This window comes from Notamacropus eugenii, chromosome 2 (assembly GCF_028372415.1).
Source record: "Notamacropus eugenii isolate mMacEug1 chromosome 2, mMacEug1.pri_v2, whole genome shotgun sequence".
In the NCBI taxonomy this organism is placed as follows: Eukaryota; Metazoa; Chordata; class Mammalia; order Diprotodontia; family Macropodidae; genus Notamacropus; species Notamacropus eugenii.
The window spans coordinates 145466325-145489916 of NC_092873.1; the positions used below are offsets into that span (position 1 = coordinate 145466325).

Sequence of the window (23592 nt, forward strand, 5' to 3'; positions counted from 1 at the left end):
AGGTCCTATAGCCTTTATCATCTTCCTTTTACAAATGGGAAAACAGACCAATAGAGGTTAACTAACGGACTTGCTCAGGGTGACGCAGCTAGTGTCAGGCACCACCTTTGAACTCAGATCTTCCTGACTCCAGGTCTAGTGCGGCACTCTTTTGCTCTTTTGCTCTGTCCACTGCACAATGTAGCTGCCTCCAATATGAAAATATCTGTGATTTCTGTCGGTGACAAAGTCATAGGCACTACTGATATAGCTGTGATGTGTTGCCTGCATTTATAATGGAAGGAAATGCTAAATTTCAGTTAGACCTTAAGGAAAATAAAGATGTAACTATTTTCCTTGGAAGTTCACCAACACCCTTGAAATCTCTCCTCCAAACCCTTGGGAGCCTAAGGATGCCAGGTTAAGAACCCTTTTACCATGCATTCAATTCAATCCAATTCAACTCAGAAGAGTAGGTAAGTCCCTCCCTTTCATATATAGGGATCTCCCACAGTTCATGAGTAAGAGAGGAGCTCTTTCCATATAGGAAGAATGATGCAGACCAGGGAAGGCAAACACAGATTGAGAGAACAACACACTAAGTACCTGGAAGCAGAAGGGCAGACAGATACAGAGATATCATGAAGCAAACAGACCTGAAGAGAGTTACACTGAGGATCAGTGACTTACATGGAATCCCAGAGGGGAGAAGCTAGCACCAGAGGGGATCTGAATGGGAAACAGTAATAGCATATAAAAGGAGAAAAGAAAGTCCTGGGTGTCAGAGAGCTGCAGAACTGAGGATCTGAACCCAAGAGCAACCAAACATAGAGTCACAATGTGGAGAAGCAAGTCAAGATCTTGTTCTTGCCATAACTATGAACTGTACAGGTCAAGATGGTAAAAAAGTAGACTTTTTAGTAGACTAATTTTCACAGGATAAACTATAAGTCAGAAATATTCTATATGACCATAGAAAGTGATATAGTTTTCTTTACTGTCTATAGGTTTAAGTATGAGTCATTTCTATATTTTACTGTAAACATAATCAAATCCTTTTCTATGTTTAATACTATTGTTAGCCTAAATGCTTGCAGAGATGTTCCGAAGCCTTATAAGAGAGCAAAATAAGTCAGAGATTGATGTTCTAGAGTTTCCCTAAATAACGTATGAGTCAGATAAAATTTCATTGTTAACCAGGTACTAAAATGACCAAGTTTTCCCTGGCAAGGGGAATGAGCTACAGAAATTTTGAGAAGCACCCTGAATATTGTACCAAGGCCCTCATGTCAGGAGAAATAGTATAATATTAGAGTTAAATAAGAGATGAATCAAGTAATGAATTCTGTCCATGGTACTTGAAGATTCATACTTATAGAAGCTTTGATAAAACATAAACTAAATTCTCCTTGATTTGTCCATTCTAAGGTAGAAAACTAGTTTAATACTTAATAAGTGTACAACAATAATGCAATGGCAACAGTTACACAAAGAAATACTGTAGCTGCTTCAGAGTTAGGGATAGCAGGAAGACCCTATCACTGAAAAACTATGGAAACGCAGTCACTAGGATACCAATATTAGTGCAGTAACAGGAGTAAGACTGACCTGATCCTGACCTGGTTAGCAACTGTTCCCCTAGCTAGGACCAGAACTAGTCTCAGAGTCTGGGTCATGGCTGAGCCTGCTAATGGGTGTTAAGTAGACTCAGCTGCTGAGATTAAAGATCCAAAGAGCAGATATCCTGGTAATTATTAAAACCAGCCCCCTGCCTTACTATGTCAATCAGTTTATTGACTGGAAGAAGCAGGCAAATCAACATTGTGGCCTGGAAGGATGCCACATGGTATGATACACACAAAAATTTCCATTTGTAAGTGACCTCTGGGATATCTTTATTCTGTATATTATGGAAAAGACCAAATCAATTTGACTAATATGTATTTGTTGACCCCAACTATGTATGAAGAACCTTGTGAATTATTTTTAAAAGAATAAGATGTGCTTCCTGCCTTCAAAGAACTTAAAATTTAACACTTTCTCACAGTGCATTTAAATACTGGAAAACACAGCAGCATTGTAGATAATATGGACATATAGTCAGTCATATGCCAAGCCATGGCAGTGAGGATCATAAGGCAATGGAGCAGCCTTGGGGTCCAGAAAATCTTATTGACATGGGTAACCAAAGGCAAGCCAGGCAGTGAATGTGGACATAAAGGAATCATTCAGCACTCAAAAGATCAACTGGTCAAAGTAGACAAAAATGCAGGCTTTCAAGTAATTTGAGGCTGGAGTAGAATTTCAGGGGCTTTTTGCCCTCTAACCTCTTTTGACCACTGAATGCATTTTGGGCCAAAGATGTACAATTAGAGCCAGAAGTAGTCAGACACCTCAAAGCGTACCTTGCTTCTGATTGGAACAGGGATAAATATACTAGGATTAGAAGAAAGTTTTTATAGGTAATCCTGAAAGAAAGCACAGCTTAGATTTGTACCTGTCTTCTTTGAACAGAAATGCCAATGAGAAGACAGAAAGTGCTACTTAACTATCTTTTAGACTGAGTTATCTCTGCATGAGAGACAATTCAGAAAAATAACAACACAAAAATTGTCCCCTCTCCTACTTCTGTGGTCTGTATATTACAAATATTAAGGGAATATTGACAACGATGATTATTAATAAGCAATGATATGGGGAGATCCAGAGTTCCCCCTTTTTCTAAAGTCCTCATTTCAAAAATTCGTTTTCTGAAGGACATTACTGATAATGGGATTGGATTAATTTTGTTAGCAATCTTGATCAGATCCCACCCAACCTTTCAAGGAATTTATTTTAAGGTGGGGAAGCCTATCCTGCTCTGCACAGGTTAAGGTGGTGATAAATTCTTTAAACAGATCGTCCAAGGCTGGCCAATTTAGAAGTAAAATATAGTTAGAGTTCATCAGAATAGGTCCAGTCCCTCATTGTAATATTCATTCTCTCATTAATTGCTAGCCATCAGAGTTAATTGCCCCCCTCAGGAGCACCCCTCTTCCAAGAGCATATAAGCCATGAGCCCACAGCCATGAGGGTCTTTGGCATTTGAGAGTGCCACTGACCTCTTTTATTAATAATAACATGTTGGCCTTATAAATAAAATGATTAAATTACCCAGAAACTGTATCTCTCAAACTTTCTAAATGCCACAATATAATAATAAAGATCAAGGTTATAACTAATATTTACATAATACTATGTTTCAGCCCCTGTGCTAAGCACTTTCCAATTATTATATCATATGATCAGAGGAGAAATTCAAATTAAAATCTTTGGATGAAGGTGACCTGATGTAGAGGACAGAATATTGGATTTATAGTCAGGAAGACCTGACTTTGAATCCTACACTTAGTAGACATTTGCTACCTGTTTGATTCTGGGCAAATTTTAATTTCTCTGCCTCAGTTTCCTCAACTGTAAAGTAAGGTCAGACTTGATGGCCTCTAAGGTACCCTCCAGCTCTGAATCAATGGACCTATATAAGAAATACCTAACTAATACCTAGGATGTTAGAAAATGAGATTACCTTCAAGAAAACTGCCCAAAATGATCACCTATGCACTCAATTCAAAAGCATTTATTGGGTGCTTACTGTGTGCCAGGCACTATGTGAGGCATTTAATATACAAATACAAAAGTGTAAACATGTCCTACCCTCACGCTAGCTTACAGCCTACTTAAGTTTGAAGAGTTTAATAGAATAAGGACTTCAAAAGATCATGTAATCCAGTTTTCTATCTTCAAAAAGCACCTCATTATGAATGAGAACCTTTTTTTGATGCATTGAAATTTATGGTTTAAATCTTGGCTCTGTCACATACTACCTGTGTGAACTTTGACAAATTTCTTCCTCTGGGCTTCAATTTCCTTGAAAGGTGATTTCAAAAGTCCCTGTCAACTTGAAATTCCTTTTAAACTCTAAACACAGTTCTTGCTCTATGAAAGCTTGAGAAAGACAAGAATAAAAACGGTGAACAGTATATGAAGAGACAAAGAAGTATTTCTGTTATGCGATAAAAGTACCCTTTAAGTAGCCTTAATGAGATTTTATTCTCATAGATAATGATCTTTATTTTTGGATGATTGAGCAATTTAGGAGTCTTTGGCTACTAAAGATTATGATGGTGATATAAAATTTATTATATTCATTGAAGAAAAATGGGAAATTTATACTTAGCGATTAAATTCATAAACTGGATTCTTAAATTTTCATCTTCAAAATATATCTCTCCCTCAGTACTTCTAGATGCTTATCTCACACCTTCCATGCCAACAATGGAGACTTGTGAGATATTCAAATGAACTGAAAAAATAATAGGTACTGATTATACTCTGTGATGAAGAAGCATTATGCATAGTGGAGAGAGGGGGCACTTCCAGAGTTTGGAAGATTTGGATTCAAATCTTGCCTGTAATACATGCTAGCAGTTTGAATTGAACAGATCACATAACATCCCAGTGCCCCAGGTACCTCTCCAAGACTATCCGTTGTCCTTGAGGTCTGTTAGTTGCAGAGCTGCCACAACCTGCATTGGTGGAGGGTATTTTCCAACAGAGATTCCTCCCACTGATAAAAGCACAGATTGCACCAAATAAAGATATTCAGTGTCACATCTTACAGAGGAAGGTCTTCTATGCTTATTACATGTTTTATGATGATGGTGCCCCCTTTCCTTCAGTCATCCCAGAATCTTTTCTACTTTTCTGTTTCATCGGAGGCAATGTGATAGAGTAAAGAGACGACTTGCCTCAGAGTCAGAAAGAAATGAAGTCACCTTCAATATCTACTGGCTGTGTTATCCTGCACAATTCCCTAAGACTATAAGTTGCAGAGAAGGTACCAATCTGCTTTGGAGAGGGAATTCCTCACTCAGAGTTCCAATGAAATCCCAAGCCCAATTTTTAAAATCATGTATGCTGATATGATGCTGAAAGGAAAATTGAAGTATTGAGTAATTTATCCAAATATTACCAAATATCCAGCTGTTTGGCAACATGAAGACAATCCATTTGTATAAATGACTTTATTTTCTACTATTCAATCAGATGTTTTGGCATGAGGGGGACACTGCTTTATATTTTAAGAATGACAGAATTAATTCATATTTCTTTTTGATAAAGAGACTGTATCTCAGAATATTTTGCCAAAATAGTAAACCTTTAGCTAAGAACAGGAGGGGACTAATGGTAAATAGTGGAGAGAAACAAAATAGTTATTTCAATAAAATTGCTAATTATGCTAACAATCCATGCCACAATATAGGCAATTAAGTGACAAAGTAGATAGAGGACATGGTGGACTCACAGCCTGGCAGCAAGCCCATCCCCTGAATCAGTGATGGTACAAGGGTAAGCTACACACTCTGCTAGGTGAAACAGTGGATAGAGCACTGGACTTGAAATCAGAAAGATTCATCTTCATGAGTTCGAATCTGGCCTTAGACATTTACGTGCTGTGTAGCCCTGGGCAAGTCACTTAACCCTGTTTGCCTCAGTTTCTTTAGTTGTAAAATGAACTGGAAAAGGAAATAGCAAACTACTCTTGTATCTTTGCCAAGAAAATCCCAAATGGGATCACAAAGAGTTGGACATGATTGAAATGACTCAACAAAAACAACTGTAACTAGGATAATTCTATCCTTCTGCCTGAACTACTCATCACAAAAGCTATAACTAAGAATCCTTACACCTGGGGCAAACTCAGTTGATTTGGGGGTGGAAAAAATGACACAGCAATCACTCTGAGGGAAGGGACAGCCCATTTCCTATAGAGTACTAGCAAGCACTTTTGTAAAATTATGAATAGAAAATGACAGGACCCTGGGGAGTGGGGTGGACTAGGGATGATAATTCTACAACAATGATGTGGGCCAGTGCTATGTGGCAAAAACATGATTTCTTGCCACAGAAAGGCCATGCCCCAAAAGGTACTAACCTCCCGAGGTACTAACTGCAATTCTAAATCTTACCATATTATTCCATAATGCTTCTTATTCCTTCTTAGTGATCCTGTGCATCAGATTCCTGATTTTATCTTTCTGCATCACCCTCAACTTTTTATGGACTGCTGCTGTTCCTGCTACTAAAAATCCCCTTCATAATGAAGGGTAGCCACTAGCACTGTTGCTGATCCTATGACTTCCATTGAAAAACTTCATACCAAGCAAGAAGTCTGATGGAGTCTCTTCCTCCACTGGTTTTGTGAGGAAGGTGAGATGGTATAAAAAAATGTGTTAGAGATGAAGAAAATATACACCCACAACTAAACATCAGACCACTCTCTGTGAAGTAAACCTTATTGCTCATGTAAAAACTAGTCTGGGGTTCATCTGTGGCTGTGGTTTCCCTTCATACCTGGGAAATTTACCTTATAAGTGAGCAAAGTAGGGGTTAGAAAGCACTATGCTGGAAAGCATGTCTAGTGATAGAGCACTAGACTTGACAAGATCCTAGTTTTGGATAGCAACTTTTCTCTTCACAATTTCTGTGACCTTTGGAAAGTCAAATTATCTATTTGGGCCTCAGTTTGCTCATCTGTAAAATCTGATCTCTAATATGATCTCTAAGGTCCTTTCCAGCTGTGAATCTTATGATCCAAAGTGTAGTGTAGGTAAAAGAGCACTTGTATTGAAATCAGAAGACCTAGGTTTGAAAATTAGCTCTGTGATTGATTGCGAACATATCATTTAACCTATCAAGTCTTTAGTTTGTCCACCTATGACATAATAGAGATAAATTAAATAACCTCTAACCATATGCTGTGAACTCCCAAAGGCAGGAATTTCATTAAGTTGAAGGCCTCCATCCTAAGTGTTGTCAATTACATCCAGCAGGGTCATACAGGGTATGAGAGACAGTAAAACACTACAGGGAGGGTAAAATCATAACGCAGTAATAACATATTCCAGTGATTTGAAACAGCTGGTCCCAGAAACATAGATTCCATATTACCATAATACTATATTATACCATAGATACCATATCACAGACTGCCCCAAACCATTAATGTGGAGGTAACCCAAAGACAAAGGCTCAATCAAAACCAGACAATTCTGCTAAATCAAAAGAAAACTTTAAAAAGTTAAATACAGTTGGGTAAGCATACATGCTTAACTATTCCCTTTACCATCTATCCTTTACTCCACTGCCTGAGTAATCTTTCTAATACACCCTTATTGTCAGCACCATAATGAGTGGTGATGACAAAGCTGAAAGCAGCGAGCTGGTTCAGCACTGAGGAGGTGGACAGTGCCAACTCTCTTGAAGCTCAGTGGCATTGTGTGGCACCATTTTGCTGCACGATGGGTAGCATTATCAAGGATATTTAAGGAGGAGGAGATGTTACTAGAGTCTATAGATTTGACTTGTCCCATTTCTTGCCTTTTATTAGTCTGGAAGAATCTTCACAAAGAATAAGTTAACTCCAGTGAGTCACTGCCCTGTAGCATAATCTCTTTCAGTAGCATAATCTCTTTCTCCTATTATATTGAAAACTCCTTGAGAACAAGGTCTGTATTGTTTCTGTCTTTGTATCTTCCTATGTCTATCTCAGTGCCTTGTGCCTAGTAGACAATTCAATCTAACAATCATTTATTAAGCACCTATTGTATGCCTTGTTGGGGCATCTAGGTGGTACAGTGGATAGAATGCCAGTCCTGGAGTCAGGAAAATCTGAGTTCAGATCCAGCCTCAGACATTTACTACCTATGTGACCCTTGTGACCCTGGGCAAGTTGCTTAACCCTGTTTGCCTCAGTTCCCTCATCTGTAAAATGAGTTGGAGAAGGAAATGGCAAACCATTCTAATATCTTTGCTGAGAAAACCCCAAATGGGGTCACGAAGAGTTGGGCATGACTGAAATGACTGAACGACAGCAAAAAAAAAAAAAAAAAAATGTGCCTTGCTACTGTATCTAGCCTACATACAGGGGATTCAAAGACAAAATGAAAAATTACCTTTGTCCTCATGATGCTTACGTTAAACTAGAGGTGAGAAATATGGGGGTGACAACATGTGCGTGATAATTTGAGGAAAGCTAGAGCACTAGCAACTAAGGGGAAAAAGAAAGGTTTCCTGTAGGAGGCAGCACCTGAGATAAGCCTTGAAGAAAGCTAAGGATTCTAAAAGTGAGAGGTGAGGAGGGAATGTATTTCAGGCACGTCATACATTTCCACAGAACTAAAGTGAAATAACAAGACACTCACCTATCCAGGTGCCTGGGGCCAGTTTAAGTGTAAGACATTCATTCAGTAGCTAATAAGACAAAAGAAGTCTTAAAAACTACTTAAGTCACTTTTCAAGGAATCAACAAGAAAGAGTACAGTTGGTGAAGTCCTTCTCCACCCTCTCTGGGCAAGTAGATTGTCTTTGTTTCCCATTAGTGTGTGTTTGTCGTCACAGTAACTGCAGGGATCCAAATAAATGGTGATTTTGTCATTTCCTCAGGCACTTAGGTCGGGGCCCTGAAATAGCATTATGAACTCAGCACTGCTGCTTCCTTTCCTGTTGTGTTAGAAAAACTGGGCCCCCAAACCAGGTACTCTAGTCATAAATGCATTAAACAGCTAGGCAGAAAATGGAGAAAGTTCATTTATGCCTGTTATTGTATATGTTATGACTCATGTGTGTGTGGGAAAGAGCTTATTTTCTTAACAATCTCTTAGATAAATAAAGCAAGTTGGCAGTAATGGGATTGTCCTGGTGATGTCATCAACCAGTTAGTGCTTTAAATCAAATATTCTCTTGGTTTATATCTTCATGATCATTTCTTTTTAAAACAATGCAGTCGACTGATGCAGACAGCAATGCCTGTTCTCTCTGTACCTTCACCTTGCAAGGATGTGTGTTTGTAAACATAATTCTTCAAAACCACTTGGAGCATGTTCATTCACAGATGGTGCAATAGGAGGGGAGAGAGTGTCCAAATGCAGTTGTTTACCTTCCATGATCTAGAAAGCAACAGTTCCATCATTTTCATCTATGTTCCAGTGAAGGAGACAGTTGACAACAGTAAGGAAAAAGAGCAAAAACAGAAGAAAAAATCCCTGAACCTTAAGGGTTCAATTAAAGTCACATTGTGTTAGAGAGATGTCTGGTTTAGCTTTAAAAAGAAAAAAAAATTAAGTTTGTCTTTCACTTGTACAGGCCATAGCAACACATAAATCATCCAACATTATGCACTTTGACACCCTTTCCCAAAAAGGAAAAACAACCCAAACCTTTCTTTTTATACTCAGCGCTGCTAGCACTTAAACCAAGATGGGGCGGGGATAAGAGTTGGGGTGGGCCTGGGAACATGCTGTTTAATTTTGCTGTGCTGTATCTCTCAATTGTTATTTTCTCTAGAGGAGCAAATCATCTGGTGAACAGCTAGATGAAGCCATTTCCTTTGTGTTCATATCCTAAGTACTTCTATGACATGCTTATGAACTTTTAAGTAAAATTCATTCAGCTCCTACCACATAGAAAGAGTCATCCTGCCAACTGTAGACTGGGATTTTTGTTTTGTTTTGTTTTGTTTTGGTTTTGGTCAACTAAACTGTAGGATCAGCCATTTAAGGGGTAAGAGTTTGGGGATCGAGAACAAACTACAGCTTATTTTCCTCAGCTTCTTACATTTGTCACTGATTCCTTTAGAAATATTTTTTTCTTAATAGTTTTAAACTTTTGTGATTGATTTTTTAACTGTTAATCCACTGACTATGCAGTCAACCAAGCTTCCGTCAGAAAGGTAAATTTAAAAAGTAAAGGTATATCACATTTCAAAAAACACGTTCTTTTCAGTTAGAGGAAACTGAGCAAAATTCTAAGTTATCTACCATATTAAATTATTGAATCATCAACCTGGTCATATACCACAGAGATGGCATCGTTTGGATGCTATAATCCTTAACAATTTTCATTTGCTATAAATAGGTGGTTAGTGACATCAAGAAATAACTAGTATAATGAATACATGTAGATATGAAATATGCTTATAAAATAAAGAGAGATAGAATTTAGAGCTGGAAGAGACCTTGGAGATAACTTATGCCAGCCTTCCATTTTATAGAAGGTAAGTTGGATCCAGAGAGGTCACATGATCTGGATGGGTAATTAGGTATATTAGGAAGTTAGAGAGAAAGGTGTTCTGGCATAAGTAGAATGAGATGCCCACCTGGTGTCAGGACACATGATTTCAAATTTGACTTTAGACACTAAGTGACAAAGAGCCAGTCACATAAGCTAGAGCCTTTGATTCCTCATCCCTACCTACCTCACAGAATTGTTGTAAGGAAAGTCCTTTACAAACTTGAATTGTCATGGTTATTATTTGATAAATATACAAGTAGAAAATTCCTGTTTGTAATCCACAATTTACTTTGGAATGTAGTTCTGTGAACTTGATTTTTCAAAAAATATTTTGATAATTATGTATTTCAGTATTATTGTTTTCCTTTGTAAATCTATATATTTTATTTTATACATTTAAGAACATTATTCTGAGAAAGGTTCTGTAGGCTTTGCCAGACTACCAAAGGGGTGCATGACACAAAAAAGGCTAAGAACCTCTGATTTAAATAATTTTCCTGTCATCTTCAAGAAGAATGCATAAGATTGATGGCAGTAAACATAAACAAACCATTTCCATTTAGTAATATTATATCAAATGTGTGGCTTGACCTTTTTTTGTATTTTCTTTTTCATCTGTTACCAAGTTAGCAAAGCAAACCAAAACACCCTAAGATTCTTCCAGGCAGAGGGTAGGTCCTGGGGGAGGTGTGATATATCTAATAATCTATGCTTTCCCAGAGGAAAAATGTTCAGATACTATACAGTAGACATAGTGATATCTTCTGTTGCAGAGATACCCAAGAATTCAGAATCAATAAATTACATTGTCACAAGTGTTAAAAACACTTCTTGGCATTGTTACTGCATATATAGGAAATTGAACTTATTGAGTGATATGGGAGGCTTGGGGAAGTACAAATTCCATACAGAATAGTTGGCCATTGCTCAAGCTGTATCTATAGCATCCAGCAGCAGAGTATGTTCCAAAAAAGATTACAAGTCCCGTATGTGCATTCTTCTGTCTTTCAGATGTGTGAACTCGTATGTATGCAGAATGCAGTAGAACATTTTCCATAGGGAGAATGCCTAACCAAACAAGATCATTAAGATAGACTGTTATATTCCCTCCAGGATTTATCCTTGTAGTTTGAGTCCAGTTAAAAAACAAAAGGGTAGCTGTTTGGGCTTTACTTTTATGTCATGAATTTAATGAAATACAAGAGGGCATCTGAGATTGGGTAGGAACAAGTAAGACTTTTAGGATTTTGCAAGTCATTTCCTTAACAAATGGCTTCTGATTTTTCCCCCTCTTTTCTCTTATGTTCTTCAGTTAGGCTCTCAACTTTATTTCAATCTGCTGATCTAGCTGCATTGACACTCTCCAAATATGAAGATGTGCTGATATAGCCATCAATAGAAATTAATGTACTTTGGGAAAATTCATTTGAATGGGGTGGAGTTAAGGGCCATTGGAGAGCCATTCCACCACAAATACAAAGTATAATCACAATGGAAGGAGAAGTGGTTTGTCCCTCAGAAAAAATTCCCAGCACTGACCAAGGATGTGATGGTGAAAGAAATCTGTGGGTGGCAAGAATGTGGTCCAGACTAGAAGAAAACCATAGTGAGATGCAAAGACAGCAGTTATCACAAGAAGGAGGTATATCCTACCAGTGAGAAAGGACTCCCCCTTGGAAAGGAAGCATCTATCTGTCATGTTTCTCAAAGTTCCATTTACCAACTCCTTCAGTCAAAGATACTGTAAGTGAATCTATGAATCCTGTTACATTTGCCTTTAAAAGACAAATCCTTATCCTGAGAAAAGAAAAAATACATTCAAGTCGAAGAACCAAAGGTAGTCAAAAATTTTGCAGCTTATAACTCAACCTCACTTCTGAAAAATAGATAAAAGTTGTTTTTTTTTTACAACAGAAATCAGTTACTTAATGAATACATTTTAGATGTTTCACAGATTCAATTGAAAAATCCCACAGTGGTTATTAATGGACACCTGTTCAGCTGAGTAATTTTAGCCTACTTGCCCATCTTAAAATAGAAAGAGAAGGATTTCCCATCAGTGAGCACAGACACAATTGCTTTTAATTATATAAGAAACTGACAGCTTTTCATGCTTTATCTAAAAAAGCAAAGGGCAAAAATGACATGACTTGCTACCTGGGGGCAACTCAGAACAGAATCTCATCTTAAGCGATGTGAAAGGCTAAGAGCTGGGACATTTTCTGTTATATAGGCCTACTCACATGTAAATGGTACAGACTTACATCTACTATACAGATTCTTCTCCCTCTTCTATATTTCATCATCTATTCTCATAAAACAAATAACTTTTTTGAAAGGAACTTTACCATCTTGACATTCAGGGTCATAAGTATGTTTTCATTTTTATAATAATTTGTGATTTGTTTAGACATGAAAAGATGATTCAGACTTGCCCCGGGCAGTATTTTAAATTAGTAGCTACTCCTACAGTTACCATTTCTTAATTTTACGTGTCTCTTTTCTTTCTGACTAGCTCATTGTCAAGGACCCAAAACATATTCATCAAAGGTGATAGGAATGGAGTTGGTGAACATTGATTCAACAAAGCAATTTAAGATTTGTAAAATATTTTGCTAACCACAAGCCTGTTGGAAATTAGTACAGATTTTATTATCTCCCATTTTATGGACAAGAAGACCAAGGCTTAGAGAAGTTAGATGACTTGTCTGTGTTTATATAGCTAGCAAGTAGTTGAGCAAGGACTCGAAAACAGGTTGTTTGATTAAAAGATCAAGGTTCTTTCAACTATACCATGTATAAGTACCTGTATTGAGTGCTGTGCTGGGAACAAAGTTCTCACAAGGGTAGTCCCTACCCTTACTTGGCTTTTAAGCTAATAAGAGAGAGAAAACATTCAAAGCAATTTGGGATAAATGCCAAATGATTACAAAGATATTCAGGGAAGGATAAGTCACTCTTGAAGGGTGGCAGTGAAGGATGGTCTGAGAAGGCATTAGGCAATGAGTGATAATTGATTTGAGTCTTAAAAGAAAGGTGTAATTCTGATAGGCAAAGCTTGATAAGGAAGCAACTTTAGATGAAATATTATAAACAAAAGTGCTGAGGTAGAAAAATGCATCATTCAAGGCAACAGTGAATGGTACAGGTTGCCTAAAACTTTAGGTTTCTGCTAGGAAGTAGCAGGAGATAAGATGACACAAGATATACTGGGATCCGATCCTACAGAGCCTCAAGTGTCAGGGTAAGGCATTTGGAAAAGTGGGGCAAATATTTGAGAAAACAAGTAGCTAGAAGATGTGGTATAGCCTGGCATCACAAAGATCTAAGTTCAAATTCAGATATTTACTAGCTGTGTGATCCTTGGCAATTACTTAATCACTGCTTGCCTCAGTTTCCTCAGTTGTAAAATGTTAATAATAATAGCACCTACCTTCTAGGGTTATTGCTAGAAACAAATGAGATAATATTTATAAAGCACTTAGCACGGAATCTGACATATACTAGGTGCTTAATAAATGTTTGTTTCCTTCTTTCCTGCTCTAAATGAATTCAAGTCACTAGGAATAGACAAATTACATCCCAAGTTCTAGGGGAGGGAAAACTTGTAGGTATGATTGTTGAACTATATTTCCGTTACTCTTTGAGGAATCACAAAGAACAGCAAAGATGTTTCAAGACTGGAGAAAGGGGTAACTATATCTTTTTTTTTTTTTAAAAAAAGGCAATAAAGTGAGTACTTTAAATGATTGATTGATGAGCTTGACAATTACTGGTAAATTTTCAGAAGTGATTATCAAATGTGTAGCTTGTGAGCATATGGAAGAGAAAGAAGAGATGACTAAAACCAGCAGGAGATCATTGAGAACAAGTCATGTCAAACTACATTAATTTTCTTTCTTTGACAGAGTTACTAGAGTGGTAAATTAGAAAAATACTTGTAGGCATCATATACCAGGATTTCAGCAAGGCACTTGACAAAGTCTCTATTGCTCTCCTAGCAGACAAGATGGAAACATATAGGCCTTATGGTAGTTAAGAGAAAACTCCATCAGGGCACAGGTTGATCCATTTTATCTTTATATACACAGTCAGGAATATAGTAGATACTTAATAAATGAATATGATTGATTGATGAACTCTAAGAAGTGATTAATATATAGATGTTAATCTGAAAGTAGAGCTCTTCTGGAGTGTTTCAAAATTCTTATCTGGGACAGGTTCTCTTCAATATATTTTATCAATATCCATCAAATTCACAAAGTTAGGAAACACATCTAATAGTCTCATTGGCAAAATCAGCGTCTTGATAGACTAGAACGGAGGGTTTCATGAAATTTAACAGAGATGAAGATAAAGTTTTGCACTTGGGATCAAAAAATTAACTGCATAAGCCATGTACTAGCTACATGGCAAGTCTTACAGCCTCTCTGAGGTACAGTTTTCTCATCTGTAAAATGGGTGTAATAATAGTTCTTATATTACAAGAATGCTGAGGCTCAAATTAGATAATGTGTGTAAAGTACATTGAAAACCTAAGTTCATATGAACATAATCTATTATCCACTAGACCATAAGCTCCTTGAAAGCAAATATTTTTATGCCCAAAGTACTGCAGCTACTTAATAAATGCTTGTTGAATTGAAATGAATTTAATAGAAATTTAGCCAGTGGGTAATCACTGAAGATTTTTTGTGTGTGTACAATCCTAGCAGTGCCTTGAGAACATTAGTCTGGCAACTAATGAAAGAAATGTTAGAATAAGGAAGATTCTTGATGAAAAGAGAATGGATAAAAGACTTAAAATAAACTAGGCAAAAGACAATAAGAACTGAACTACCACCGGAAATACTGTGAAGTAGGAGAAAGACAACTCAAACTAAGAGAACTTAGGAACTGCTTCAATACACAGGGCAACATCAAGGGCCAAGGAGAACGTCAAAGGTGACTCTGCTCTATCAAATCTCATTGGTTATGGGAACAATGGCACTGTTCGATAGCACAGCAAAAGCAAAGCCAGAATCAGAGCAGTTGTGAGCACAGATAACAAACTCTGCAAAAATGTGAGCCCTTGACTTGGTTTCCCACAGTCCACAGACTGTTAAGAGAGAGTAGAGTAAGTTTACTATAATCTAGCTGTGTCAGAAAATACAAATGGCCATGGATGACTCTCAGGCTATCCATTACTATTAGTCTCATGAATATTCTAATCCACATAGACAGTACATTGACTCATGCCAAGAAATCACACATTTCCAGATTTCAGAGGGTATAGAGAAGGCCACTTCTGGGTTGCTAATGATCTGTGGAAAATATGCAAGGAGAATGGTGCACTATGTAACCTTGGTATTCATTTATTGTAGAAAATCATGTGGTTTCACTTGAGATTGTCTGATGTCTAAGGATAAAACAGCAGCGTTGCTACTCAGATCTTCACTTGTGTTCTCCTGGCTTTCAGGAAACCTAGTCTCCAATTTGGGTCAAACTCTATGTTTAGTTAGACATGCACTTCAAAAGGAATTGTGTGCCTGGAACGGGTAGTAAGATTTGGCCCTAGTGCACATACTTAAGCCAACAATGTGACCCTTCCTAAGATATAAACAAGTAGAAATGTAAAGCATTTAGTTTTTCAAAATTCTTTCATGACCAAAGTATACTTCCTGTTCCACTGTGGGCTAAATTCACCACTGGTGTGGCTACAGGTAACAATATAGCTAAAGATAAAGACATAGATGCACATACTATGTATATATGACTAGATTTATTTACCTTACAAACAGTTCAAGAAATCCTAAATTCTAAGCAGTTTTAGATTATTTAAGAAATAACTAGAATGAATTTAGTAAAATTAATGCCCTGATTTTCCTAAAATCATAATAAAAATGATTTAGCCTCATAAAGATGGAAAAACTCATTCAGAGGCTTAGTTCGTTCTACTTCCAAACACACACACACACACACACACACACACACACACATACACACACACACACACACACACACACACACACACACACACACACACTTATTCTTCAGAGTCAGTTCTAGATCAATCCCTTTTCTTTGACTAAACAGATACCCATATGATACAATTGTAAATACACCAGATTTAGAATTAGAGAACCTGGGTTCAGTTCCCAGCTCTCCCAGCTCTTCTACCTGGGTGACAGTGAGCAAATTTCCTCACTGGTAAAATGGGACTGGATGAGTGTCTAAGAAGGTCTTAAAGGTTTCTTCCTGCTCTAAATCAAAGATCTGAGGACCTGGAGTAAGTCAGCTAACATCTCTGGTCCTCTGCTTCCTCAACATAAAATAAGAACTCCAAAAACTCTTCAAGAACCTTAGCTGGCTCTTCCACCTTTAAATCTGATCCTTCATAAATACTTAATTGCATTTTAATATTGTACTTGGCAGAGAACAGCTATTCAGATAATGAGCCTGTGTACTGTTCTGTGGAAAGTCTCTTCTATATGAATACAATGAGCTAGGTCTCCCAATAGCTTACAGTAGCCCAATAAGGCCCAAAAGATTTTGTAGGATTCAAAGGGGAACACAAGAAGCAATTCTTGATTTAAAAAAAAAAAAATACATGACAATTCATGGAACAAGAAAGAACATTCTTCTCATGGGAAAAAATTCAGGTTTATCTCAGATTATGATAGGAAAAAAATGTTTGTTAAAGGATCATGACTTCAATTCAACTCCTTTTGAGCTGAAAGGATTGGGGTCTGTTAGAGCCCTACGTGAACAATTACCCAACTCGTGAACAACCAGTTTAAATCAACCTTTCAGACACTTTTTTGAATGACTCCCCTCTACCACCAAAGAATCAGGGAGTGATTCAATACTGACTGTGGTCAGAGCCCAGGCAGAAAGAAGCTTATGAGGTGAGATTGTCATGAAGTCTGAACCAATAGCACAAGGTGTACCAATGTAATCGGAGAATCAGGCCAAAGGAGAAGCAGAAAGCAGCAAGGCATGAGTATAGCACTACAGACCCCATGTGGGAATTTCCTCTCATTTACCACACAGACTGATGGCTAGTTTTAGTAACTGTAAAGTGTCTGATTGCTGGGTTTGGGGTGGGGAAAGGATTTCATTCGTAATTCACTCCAAATATTGTGCAAGGGGGTTAAATGGTCTGATTTTTTTCTTCATATTCTGGTCATTGTCCAGCAATAAATTAGAATCAATATTTTTATTTCAATTGTCAATTACACAGCCCCAAAGCTTTGTGACTGGTTTGGGATTCTTTCAACAGAGAAATTATGATATATCCGGATGTTTTGCCACAACACAAAAGGATATCATAAACTTCTCATCACATATAATAGAACAGCGAGTTTTTAACTAAAAGGCAGTATCAGATAAACTGAAATCTATGAGAAAGTTCCTCCCTTGTAGGAAAACACATAGATGAGTAAGTAATTAGCCCTCTCTGTCTTACCTGACAGCAGCACTCTAGGTTCCTTGGTGAGTGACAGTTTGTCCTTCTAGAAGTCCGGTGGATTGTCCCACAGCACAAATTAGCTGGAAGTCCAAGAAAACTCTCCTGCCCTGTGAAATTCACAGCAATAGGTTTTTCCCACTCCCCTAGGTCTGTCTAAGCAGCAGATAAAGTCATGCAGGAAACCAAGAAGAAAGTAGAGATGTAGTTTTGTGTCCCTGGAACACCGATCAGCAGAGACAGGAGGTCGGACTCTCTCAAGTCTCCCACCCAGACTTTTGTTTAAAAGTTTTTTCAACTGTTGCTAGGTGTTGTTTGGCTCCGGCAGTTTGATTCTAAGATTATGTTTCCCCCTCTCCTTGTTCTCTTCCTTCCACACTGTTCGAGCAGTGACTTTGTGGAGCTGGGCTCGCTCAGGCTATATTTAACCAGTGTTCTCAGCAAGTCAAGCTTGTCAACAGCTGAAAAGTTTGGAGCAGGCTTTTCTGAGCTTCTCAGCAGCTGAGTGAGGGAGTTATCAGTGGCCACAGCCCTCTCTGCACAACCTTGCTACTGCCTCTGCGAAGGATCGTGGGGAAACTGTCAAATCCTTTTATGGTCTTCTGGTGATTTCACTCTGATGAGGTAATTATTGTTTGAAGCACTAAGTACAGGCTAGCATTGGGGATTTCTGCTTGACATTCTCGGAAGAGACTGGAGATTCATTAGGGGTCGCAGCAGTTCACCGGGACCACATTCTCACTCATTGGGCTTTGCTTCAGTAAATGTTATAGAACAGATCCCATGTTTTACACATTTCAATGTGTCTCCAAGTATTTGGGGAAAACTAAGAGGAAAACATTTCCTAACACTATTTCATAGAAGAGTGCTAAATTCAAACCTTAATAACTTGCATGGCCATGTCAGGCATGGCTGAAGACTGAATGGAGTTTTGGTTTTTAAATAATAATTAAGATCATTTTTAACATGATTAAATGAAATATGTTTTTCTTTCTTTTCTCTTCTAATAAGGAAAGGTCATCTAGGGAAATCTTCGCATTATTGTACAGACCCTCCTGATCCAAAAGAAGATATGTATGTATAACACTACAAAGACATTGGACTCAGGATTCTAAGGGCCACTGAGGAGGCAGCATGGTCATCAAATGGACAGATGTGTTGGCTGTGGGGTCAGAGGTCCTGGGTTCAAATCATGAAACAGATACCTGCACAATGTAGCACAGTTCCAGGCACATAGTAGTTGCTTTGTAAATGTTAGCTATTATTTTCACTTGGTATTTAAATTACTTGATTTAATAAAAAGACTTCCAAGATCCCTTTTGTGATTCGATAACCTCAGTCTAATATGATTTTACAGATTCCAAAGCTCATTTTGACATAATCTAAACTCTCGTTTTAAGAATATATTCAATCCAGATGCATAGTCTTCATTTGCTTTATTTGGTATCTTTATATCTGGGATCATATCTGTGTAAGGAGCATGTATCAGCTAAGCATATCATTAAGTAGCTAATTAAAGCTGCCCTTTGAATAATCATGCACATTCATATGGAGCAGAGGCAGTCCCAGGCATCAGAGGCCTTAGGAAATGTAGGTAGTGGGGACAACCTGAAAGAATGTGATAGGGTGGGCCAACTAGAATGATGTCCTGAAAAACATCTCAGCTAAAGAATTCTGTGAATACTTCCTAGTTGTTTGTTATTTTAAAGGAAACTTCTTATTGGCATATAACTTCAGGTAGATCATCAGAGACCACATATCAAAACAGGCTGAAACTGCCATAGGCTGTTGACATTATCTTGAGTATCAGAGATAGATAATGCCAAGGAAAGAATCTGTCATTCTGTCAATTCTCACTGCCCCTCCCACTTCCTAGGGTTGACCATATATGTTGTGAGATAGCAGAATAGAACAGGAAGAGGCTTAAATTTGGAATCAGGGGTCCTGGCTCCACTTACTACCCCGGTGACCGTGGATAAGTTACTTAATTTCTCTAGGCTTCATCTATAACATGGGTTCCCAAAGTAGGCAATACCACCCCCTGGAGGGTGGTGGAACAATCCACCAAGAGGGGTGGTAGCAGGTGTAGTTGGGGGGTGTTGAATAAAAATGTGTGTCTTCATCCTTCATTGCCAAAGAAGACCATGCCATCGGAGAAATAATGACATGCCTTGCACTTGACTTTGCTTTGAGTGAGGGAGGGCTGTGCAGGTCACCAATCCCACTTCACCTCCAGAGCCATCTGAATCCAGTGACCAGATATTCATCAGGATGACTGGAGATGACCCAGGATGAGGCAACTGGGGTTAAGTGACTTGCCCAAGGTCTCACAGCTAGTGAGTGTCAAGTGTCTGAGGTGAGATTTGAACTCAGATCCTTCTGACTCCTGCACTGGTGCTCTATCCACTGCACCACTTAGCTGCTCCTGAATAAAAATAAGGGGGTGGTGGAAAGAAGAGAACATAAAAAACATTGTTCAACCATTCATCCATGTTTTGTCAGTTGTGTAGCAGAGTTAAAGTCAGTGGTTACATTATTTTCCAAATAAACACACAAAATGCCAATTATAATCCATCAGCAGTCAAGTCCACTGACAGGTCTTAACAAGCAAGTGTTGGCAGGTGAGCGTGTCACCCTTTGTCAGGAAGTCCAGCATGCGTGGGCAGGAATATATGTGTGGGTGATGACTTGTTTACAATATGATACTATACAATTACATAAAGCAATATTGAGTCATCAAAATTCCAGTGCAGAAAAAAACCCACAAATTTACAATAAATTATTAAATTTGAGATGCTTTCTTAAAAATATATTTTCGATTTTTTGAAATGATGCCAATTTAAAAAAAAAAACCATCAAAGGGTTAAAGAAAGTAGATTTCCAGAGGGACATTGAGTAATGTTTTTTTTTGAAAAGGGGTGATAGGCCAAATAAGTTTGGGAACCTCTGATTTATAAAATGAGGAGGTTGGACTATATGACCACTGAGATCACTTCTAGCTCTAAACCTAAAGTTCTGGTAGAAAAGTTCTAGTGATTGCCTGAGGAATATTAAGTGACCTACCCAAAGTCACACAGCTAATAAGTAAGAGAGATGGAATTAGAACCCAGGTCTTCCTGCCTTCAAAGTCAGTTCTCTCTCACTATACCACACTACCTCATATGTCTGGCAATAGTTCATTGTACCATACTAGGTCTAAGGTGAACTTGACATAGGTTATTTGGGGCAGAGCACATACTCATCTTCAGGATAAAGTATCCTTCACTTCTAGGCTTGTCCTGAGTGCCCAAAGACCCCAGCTCAGCATAACCAAGACTTAACTCTATTCTAGACGTAACATTGTCTTCTAATCTTAGTAAACTCAGGGTTCTTCTCCCTCCAGTTGCTACTGCACCCGCCTGCTATGACATTTATTCAGACACTTATCTCAGTCTTTCTGGGTCTCAGCCTATCAGGAAACACAAAAAATAGACTAGTCTCTGAGGACAAAGTGCTCGCTCACGTGAAATGAACTGAGACTTCCAGGACACAAGGGAATCATTTAGAAAATTAGCTCTTTCAAGACATTAAATGGTACCTTAGGGAGTTCATCACTTCACACAAAGGAACAATTCACTTCCAGGCCAACTCTCCACAGTCAAAATAAAGCACAGAACTGAACCAATTACCAAGATTATCAAAAAAAAAACCCTCACTTTTGGCTTCATCATTACAAATCATTCAGTTGAGAGGGTGAGTTTAAAGTTTCTGTCTAAATTACCCAGATAATCACTCTAGTTTTCTTCACTTCTTTGCTAGAGAAATGATCCCCACAATACTTTTCTTGAGCCTTATATAATACCTATTTCTTTTTACTACTGCTATTGATTGAACGTGGGAAAGGGATCAGGGGGAGGAGGAAAAGGTGTTGTGGGGATTTTGTGGGGGGAAGGGTTACTAGTCCAATCATTGAATTTCAGACTTGGAAGGGACTTCAGCAAACCATCTAGTATAAGATGTATCTAGAAAAGAATCCTCACTACAACTTATCTAACAAGTGGTCATTCTACAACCACTACTACTATTGCTACTAATAATTTTTTTTTTTAAAAACAGTTAAAATTTGTATAGAGTCTTAAGTTCTGCAAAGTAAATCATACACATACACATACGCAGAGTCTTATTTGAGCTTTACAACAACTCTAGGCCATGGGTGATATTATTTTCTCCATTTTACAGCTGAGGAAACTGACTTGCCAGGGTTACCCAGCTAGTAAGTATTTGAAGCAGGATTCAAAATGTAAAAATTCATGCCTCTAAGTCCAGCGCTATCTATTATGCTACCTAACTGCCTAATTATTATGTACTGTGTGTTAAGTATTTTATACATTTAGATCAAATTAATTAAGGCTAATTCATTTCCTTAATTCTTAATACAAATGGATATCTGCCTGGCTAGCTATACCACAAATGCCCGAAATTCATACACAAACACAAATATTGCTAGTGGATTTAGTCAGAAGACTTTCTACTTCTGGGAACAATTATTTAGACAAAAGCTATTTTCTGACAAAATCCAGAGGAAGCAGAGCCATCAAAGACTATTGTAAAATTATGCTTTGCGTACAGTCAACAAGGGCTCTCTGCTCTTTCAGATTTTCATATTGTTAATTCATTAAAGTTCAGTTGCAGCCCTCTTCCCACAACCCCAGTGTTATCAGTCTGATGAGTTCAGTCACCTCTAACTAAATTTGGATTTCCCAACTTGGTGGATGATTCATGATGATGCATTCTTATTAAGACAACAGATTAATGCTATCAGTGGAAGGAAAATATAAATGGATAAGCAGGCTGGTTGGCAGATCATCTCTGTATCTCTAGCTATTACAGTGATGAAACTTTTCTTTGGTATGTGCAGAAAGGTGGGACAATTTTTTAAAGTGAAAAATTTGGCATATTATTAGAATACGTCAATAAGGAGCAGAGGAGGAATTTTTTGCTACAGGGAATGATATTTACATGTTCAATGGTTTGGAGGTGGGGCTGTAGAGGGTGTGGGTTTATAAACATGCATTGTTAACAAAATTTATTGTTTGATTCTGATACTGAAGCAAAGGTGAAGGAAGTTGTAGACTATTTCCTCTGCATGCTTGGCTACAAAGAAAGCTTTCAAGTTGTCTGAAAAAAAATCACAGAACCTCAGAGTTGGAAGGGACCCCAGATGTCATCTTGTCTAAGACAGAAGTGAACAGCAATCCCCTCTAGAGTTAGAAGATGTCATTAGCAAACTGTCAACGCATCAAAAGCTAAGGAAACAGATTTGTTTCTAGAAGGGAGGTTAAGAAACTTCAATTTTATGGAAGTCAAGATTTCAAAGGAGAAACCTAATAATTCAGAAATATTGATTTCATGATTACAAATGAAGGCCATAGCATTTATCAATTCATTCATTAACATTGACCTTGAAGGAGAGAAAATAGAGACAATGATGATAGGCCACTTTTCTTTGGCATTTGATCACAAAAGGGAGGAGAGATATAGGACAACAACTCAAGGAAAAAGTAGGGTTAAGTGAAGGATTTTTTTTTTAGTGGGGGGAGAAATTTGCCTATACTTTTAGGAAGCAGAGAAGGAGACAGTAGAAAGAAAAAGACTGCATATTAGAAAGAGAGAAGGAATGATCATTGGGACAAACTGCCAGAGGATACCAAAGGGCATTAAGGACACAAGTAAAAGTGTCTGTCTTGGCAAGAAGAAGGATCAAACTGTTTTCCACTGGGCATCTGCTGCTGTTCCAGGATTATAGACTTCATTACCCTCCCATTTGATTCTAAACAAAAAATTTTACACTATGAAACATACATGAAATTCTATATCCTTGGAAGGGGAGTGGAAAAAGGAATGTAGAAGAGACTTAGTGATCAACTCAGGACAGAGGCAGTACAGAGAGAGCTCAAGGGAACTGGATTCCTGATGAGTAGTGTATTATAGAAGATGAAATTAGGCTAAACAGGAGGATTCCAGTGAATCATTCCAAAAATAAACCATTCTCAATTTTGAAGTAAGAAATTTGAATT

General features: G+C 37.8%; 1 protein-coding gene across 5 annotated transcripts in view; it reads right to left on the reverse strand.

Moving 5' to 3' along the window:
- Window positions 1–18223, reverse strand: part of FILIP1 (filamin A interacting protein 1) — a 261568-nt gene extending 243345 nt beyond the window's left edge. For 4 of the 5 annotated variants that reach the window (XM_072642630.1, XM_072642632.1, XM_072642629.1 and 1 more), the window contains exon 1: window positions 17537–18223. The gene's annotated coding sequence lies outside the window, so the exon portion shown is untranslated. The remainder of the gene's footprint in view (window positions 1–17536) is intronic. The other variant, XM_072642633.1, reaches the window with a different exon arrangement.
- Window positions 18224–23592: the final 5369 nt, after the last annotated feature.